Raw genomic sequence first — 7,156 nt, forward strand, 5'->3', positions numbered from 1 at the left:
AACCAGCAGCCTTCACACCACACATCACACAGACATGGAAACTTCAAACCCTCAGACTGAAGTCACTGGCAGTCTCTGGCACCAGCGACTGCGCTAACAAACATACAGCAAACAGTGAAGGTTTGGTAGAGAAAGCTGGTTGGGTAATACCAAGTATGCAGCGAAGGAGGTGGGGTTACATTACTAGATGATTAAACATGAAACTATTTTGCTGATAATAATTGAAACAATTAAAGAAAATCAAGATAATTCATAACTTTATAAACTGGAATGATGACATTATATTGGCTGGATCTGATTATTGGGGGGTTGTGACCCCCGTAACCCCCCTGGAAGTGACGCGCCTGGTCCTGAGGTCAAATCCACCATCTTTGTTTCAGTGCTTCATGTTCTCCCGTGTTTGTGTGCGTCCTCTCCGGTACTCCGGCTTCCTCCCACAGTCCAAACACTTGCAGTTAGTGGGGTCAGGTTAACTGTGAGTGGTTGTGTCTCTGTGTTATTCCACCTTAATCAATGACTTCCTGTTAGCATTAAGTGCTTCTGTAGGACTGATGTCATTTTCATGGTTGGATCATTTAAATGAAGCTGGACTCAGTAAATAAGCTGATTGATCATTAATGAATAAAGCTGGTCAAATCCATCACGTGGACACATGTGATTGTGTAGTATTGATCCCAATGCTGGTATTAGTCCTGGATCAATAACACTGGATGGATGCGTTCAGCATGGAGCCCCTGAGCTGTGTTACAGACAAACATGAAACTGACAGGTCTGTGTCATTCACAGTCTGTAACACTTCTAAACAACAGAGGCTGACCCAAGTGCCTCAGAGCCAGGCACGCTCACATCACAGCTCTCTAAAGAAGTTTCAAAATAAGAGCTGAAAGCTGTGTTTGCTTGTGTTAGCTTATTATTGTGGAGACTAACATTCAGTGATCATGTGTTCAGACTCATAATGATTACTCTCAGAAATCCTGATCTTTGTATTTACTGTGTGTTGGATCAATAACTGAGATCCATCGTATCACACAGCTGTGCTGCTGCTGCTGCTGGTGATGTCAGCACATCTGGAACAATACGAGGTATCTGCTACCAGACTGAGCAGGACGTGAGACCTGTGGACTGTTTAAAGCTGTCCCTCCACAGCTCACTCAGACCTGATCCACACCTCAGTGAGATTCTCTGACTTCCTCAGTAGAGACAGAAACCATTCAGATCTGGGACGATCAGCTGACTGATGATGTCACACAGACTGTGTTTTTCAGGAACAGTGATTCTGATGTGAGCCTGCTAGCTGACAGCAGACCTGATGAAAGCACATGTTGACATCTGTGAGGACAGACTGGACTCTTTGACTGCACCTTGGTTCTCCTCAGAGGTCTGTACAGGAGCATGTCCACCCCCACTGAAGATCTCAGTCACTGTGAAACATAGAAAGCTGCTTGTGTGGCCTCTGCCTCACATGTAGATGCAGCTACAGGTTTCTCTGTCAGTCAGACTGAAACAGTGTCCTGATGCTGCATCATTCAGCTCTGTGCCCCAGTCAGCATCACTGTGTCTCCCAGTGTCAGTGTTTCTTTTCCAGTAACACTCAGCACAGGCTCAGCTGGTATCCAGTGTTGGACTTTCAGCTGCTGTCATAGATCCTCTAACATAGATCAGCTCTGCTACATGTTGTTAGATCAGTGCAGCTGCCTGTCATGTCCTGATGTTTCTCTGGGTCAGCAGCTTCTCCATCAGAGGTTCACATGGAGCTGATCCAGTATCTCCAGTAACTGTGTTCTGTGCCTCACTGGTTCATCCTTCTGTCTGTGTGACGTCAGTCAGATGTTAAACTCTGTGATCTTCACTGTGTCACAGAGTTCAGTGAGTCCCATTATTCACAGGATCAATCAGATCATCAGAGATGATCAGCAATCAGTGGTGCCAACAGCGCCTCCTGTGGTGAGAGGATGCAATAATGCAATGGAGCATTTTTACACTGAACACTTCCAGTCATGGAAACTGTCTGTTGGATCTGTGTGACGTTGCTTTCTTGTGTTGCTTTCTTGGTTAGAGTTCCTCACAAATGTCCAGATTATTCTTCTAATGAGGCGTCGACCATGTTTTCAGTTCTTTGGAAGAAAACATCGCCCTTTGCCATCCTTACTTTTCTTTGACTTCTTCAAATGCAGCTGAACTCCAGCTGGTATTTGATTGGACTCTGCAGCTGTTTCTGGTCATCAGTTCATTCCTGCAAACCTCTGAACCTGAACAACAATGATGCTGCATTGCTGGCTGATCCCAAAAGCTTGATTCTGTTCATCTGGACGTTTTCACGTTTGCTCACTGATCAGGTGACTTCTTCAGTCTCAGCTGACTGCAGCTTTACAACCTTACAAACAGCACATTTGCACAATGACTGGAACCAGCAGCACCTGATATATATGATACTAATATAATACATATACATATATAATCCATACTAATGATGAAGGAGCTGAGCTCACAGTGTTCATTCAGTGAACTACTCAGTTTATTTTGGCCTCAGAAATGCTCACTCTGTTTGTACATCACTGTCAGCAATAGACTCATTCTGCTGTGTGGACAGGAACACATGTGACATCACTTCCTGTTTGTTTGTGACTGAAGAGGAAGAAGTTTACAAGGAATCATTTCAAACATCAACTGATTGAATCCATGAATGTGAAAACGTGTTTGTGAGTGAAAGAGACAGACATGTACAGACTGAACTATTCAACAGTCAGAGTGTTTCTCTAACAGGAGACACTCTTTACACTCAGCACAGGGACACTGAGGAACCAGGAGACCAGACCATAAACCCAGGATAAAGAGTTTGAGTGAATGTGGTGTTGAAGGTGTGGAGGTGGATCAGAGTGTCAGAGGAGACTCTGTAGAAGGACAGAGTGCCAGCAGGACAGTCCACATACACTGCTGCTCTGTTAGAGACAGAGGAGGAGGAGGAGGAGGAGGAGATGGATGTTTTTATCTTATTTTGCCAGACACAAAGAGGAGCATCATCCGAGCAGTACAGACTCCAGGACTGATCATTCCATCCAAACAAACAGTCATCACTGTCTCCTTTCCTTCTGATGCTTCTGTAACTCACTGATATATAAACGCTTCCTCTCCACTCGACCTCCCAGTAACAGCGACCAGTCAGACCATTTCTACACAGCAGCTGATGAACATCAAATCTGTCTGGATGATCAGGATATGACTGAACCTCCTCCACATGTGTCACCTTCCTGTTGTTGTCAGACAGTTGGAGCTTTGTGTTCACTGTGTTTGTGTCGATTGTGAGTTGACAGGAATCTGATGGAGAGAACAAACACAATCCAGCTGCAGTTATTGATCCATCATCTGTTCATTGATTGACACTTTGATGATGACTCCTGACATGATGAAGATGGTTGAATGTGTGCTGCTTTGTTTTCATGAATCCCATTAAAAACACACTTACACTTCCTCAGACCTGGTCTCAACCATCGGACTCCAGCAGGCTCCACCCTGAAAGGAGGAGGGGTCAGAGCAGTCAGCATGCACACATGGACATTACATGGCTCTCATACACACACTGTTACACACTGATAAAGGAACAGTCCAACATTTTCACAAATAAAACTTCAAGCTCTTTCATTTCCATCATGTAATTTGGCTAATACAAACCACACCTCATCTCCTAATGCACTGAGCTTTCCTTATCTCTGACTCTAACAGACTGCTGGGTCCATGGTGTTCCTCCCCCTGCTAAGAAGGTGCAAACAGCTGCCTTCTTTGCGTCACATACATCAGTCTGTCCACTGTCATTCTTTCCATGACGTTCCCTGGATGAGATGTTAGAGCTGTAGGCCGATAACCTGTGGTCTTAGTGGGGTCTTTCCCTGGTTTCACAGTTCTTAATAATAATAATAATGCATTGGATTTATATAGCGCTTTTCAAGGCACCCAAAGCGCTTTACAATGCCATTATTCATTCACACACACATTCACACACTGGTGGAGGCAAGCTACGGTTGTAGCCACAGCTGCCCTGGGGCAGACTGACAGAAGCGAGGCTGCCATATCGCGCCATCGGCCCCTCTGGCCAACACCAGTAGGCGGTAGGGTAAAGTGTCTTGCCCAAGGACACAACGACCAGGACAGATAGGCCGGGGATCGAACCGAATCCGGTTACAGGTGCCCTTCCCAGCCCCCTGAGCCATGGTCGCTCCACTTCTTTCCCACTTCCTGATATATTCCATTATAGAAGAGCAGCAGAACATCCTCTAACTGCTTCATCATGATGTAACACACCTGATCCTCCCCAGGTGAAGTCATTTTTATGCATTTAAGAGCTGCTTTGAATTCAAACATTACAAACTGAACATTAGAACTATCCTCCTCTCCAGGATTTTCCTGATTTAACATTTCAATATGATTCATTTTTGTTCTCTCTGCCTTCATCACTTCAATTATTCCCACTGTGGATTTGATCAGATTGTTTGCCCAGCATCTCTACATTTTCCCATCCATACTACCTGGAGCTCATTAATACTATTAATGCTGTGAACTGCTGTTGAAGCCTGATGGTGACACTTTCTGGTGAAGAAGTTAACAGCAGTAACAGGACTGGCTGGCTTATGATACACTGGACATTTCTATCAGTGTGTTTATGAAGCCAGTAATAACAGTAATAACAGGCTTATTACCTGTCAGGACCTTTTTGGTTATTAGTTTATTGCACGACCTGTTAACGTGTGTCGAGAGGAGTTGTTGTTGAAGCTAACGGTATCATTATTATTTCACCTGTTTAAAAGGTATTATGTAAACTACATTTATATTTCACTCATTGTGGGAGAATCAAAGCTCTTTGTTTTCTCTGCTCATAGACAGCACAGACACACGCATGTATATACAGCCCATGTCCAGCTCTGCATGTACTCCTTCTGCTCCATTTCTATAAAGAATAAACAACTTAACAGAATCATTCTCCATTGTTTTCAACTCAACCAGCTGCATTTAATGAAGGAGTTTGATGTTTCCTGTCTGCATTCATGTTCTTAACTGTACTCCACACATTCTGAATTGGTGTAGTTCTTCCTAAAGTACCGCAGTATTCCTGCCAGTACATCCTTTTAGTTTTCCTAACTGTTTCCTCACCTGTGATGCTCATTTAAAACCATTTAAAATTACAATTCAATATCCAGCGATTCAATAATCACTGGATATTGGTGGGGACATGTCCCTTCCGTCCATGCCAAATCTACGCCCTTGGTCCACATGTTTTTAGTTCCCCACTTGCTTTGGTTTCTTAGCTCTTATTCTCTAAAATTTATCCTTGAAATCATTTACTGGCATCTCTCACTCCCACTATCCCAGAATACCAGAGCATTCATCTCCTGGTTCATCATATGGCCTCTTTACATTTTCTCCAATCATCCCTGCTTCTAGAGTCTTGCCCCATCTACAGGCAGTCCAAGAGAAACTGCCTCTGCCATTTTCTTCTTCTTAATATTTGATTTTCCTCTTCACTTTCTCCATTGGGTCTTCTTAGACACACCTTCCAGAAAGCAGCAACATTTTTTGTGCCCCATTTTTCAAATTGTGCGTCTTACTTCAGATTAATGTGTTTACTGTTTTGTTTTTACACAGGTCATGTAAAAAAGTGTCTGACATTCAAAAATCCCACCAGAGGCTCGACAAAGCTGAACTGAAAGACAGCACGGGCAATAAATCAGAGCAGCACAGAACTTAAGCACCCGGTCCACAGAAGCTGGGGTCTACAGGTGTACCAGGACAAGCTTAGTGGTAAGTCCCCTGAATAAGTTTCACTTGTGCTGTTTCTGTGTAAATTACTGGTTTATTTGAACAATTTCATCAGCTCAACCATAAATACTCCAAAACAATTTCTTTGTGACTCAGTGTGATTTTGCATTTTGTAATATTAGCATGTCAAACTCTACATTCTCTACACAGATGAGAAATGACGTGTATTTAATAATAAAAGTTATCTCTCACAGACAAAGTTAGTGTCTCATTCAGGTCTGTATCTGTGTCGTCTCAGACACATGCAGTGCTCATATTTGCTGTTTTGTTTGTCACTCAGACCTCTTCCTGACAGGGGCAGCAATTTCATTTAAAGTCACATTCACTGATACAGGCTGCTGGAGCTTCAACCAGGAGGGTACACACATGATTCAGGGAAAAATCTGATTAATATTTTTGTGCTGAAACTTGAACATATATGTTCTCTTCAATAAATATTAAGAGGTCCTGTGTTTTACTACAAAATCAGAGTGGTAAACCACAGGACCTTTGCGTTAGATATATGTCATGTCTGTTGTAAATGGGTAAGCCATTTATCGACCTGACTCAGGTTTTAAATCATCATCAGAAATAACTGAATCCTGACCTGAGAATTCCAAGTGTACACTTTGGACTTTCCACTGCAGAAAATAGAAGCTTCAGTCCTGAATCCTGCAGGTTGTTGTTACCCAGGTCCAACTCTCTGAGACTAGAGGACTGGGAGCTCAGCACTGAGCACAGAGTTTCACAGCTTCTGTCTGACAGGTTACAGCCACTCAGTCTGAAAAAATGATAACAAGACATGAAACACTTGTGTTAAAGTATATTCATGGTGCCATGAGGAGCTACTACATTTACAATATTTCAACACTGTTTCAGGCCATGCTGGAATCCTTATTGCCTCATGTTACAAAAGTCAAATGTGGCAGTTTACTGTGACTTGGATGGATTCATTTAAAAAAAACAAAACATACACAAATGTTATTTTTTTCCAAATGAAATTGATTAAATGATGTTAATTGATGACAAAAAAAAAACAAAAAACGATATTGCTTGATCTGACCTCAGCGTTTCCAGTTTGCAGTATTGACTCTTCATCCCAGCAGACAGAAGCTTCACTTCTGGATCCTGCAGGTTGTTGTTACCCAGGTCCAGCTCTGTCAGACGGGAGGACTGGGAGCTCAGGACTGAGCACAGATCTTCACAGCTTCTGTCTGACAGGTTACAGCCACTCAGTCTGAAGAAATGATGACAAGAAAACATGAAACAGTTGTGTTCAAATATATTCATGGTGCCATGAGGAGCTACTACATTTACAATATTTCAACACTGTTTCAGTCAACCTTGAGATCTCAGAATTAGGGAGACA

At 42.9% G+C, this 7,156-nt stretch overlaps 1 long non-coding RNA gene across 1 annotated transcript; it reads right to left on the reverse strand.

The window, feature by feature from the left end:
* Positions 1 to 3,061: 3,061 nt before the first annotated feature.
* LOC134623664 (uncharacterized) lies at positions 3,062 to 6,536 on the reverse strand. Its single transcript, XR_010093418.1, has 3 exons — positions 6,395 to 6,536; positions 3,464 to 3,510; positions 3,062 to 3,315 (listed from the first exon to the last, which is right to left on the reverse strand). It is a non-coding gene; the product is annotated as an uncharacterized LOC134623664 (long non-coding RNA).
* Positions 6,537 to 7,156: the final 620 nt, after the last annotated feature.

Source organism: Pelmatolapia mariae, unplaced genomic scaffold, assembly GCF_036321145.2.
Source record: "Pelmatolapia mariae isolate MD_Pm_ZW unplaced genomic scaffold, Pm_UMD_F_2 NODE_ptg000817l+_length_31041_cov_1, whole genome shotgun sequence".
NCBI classification, from domain to species: Eukaryota; Metazoa; Chordata; class Actinopteri; order Cichliformes; family Cichlidae; genus Pelmatolapia; species Pelmatolapia mariae.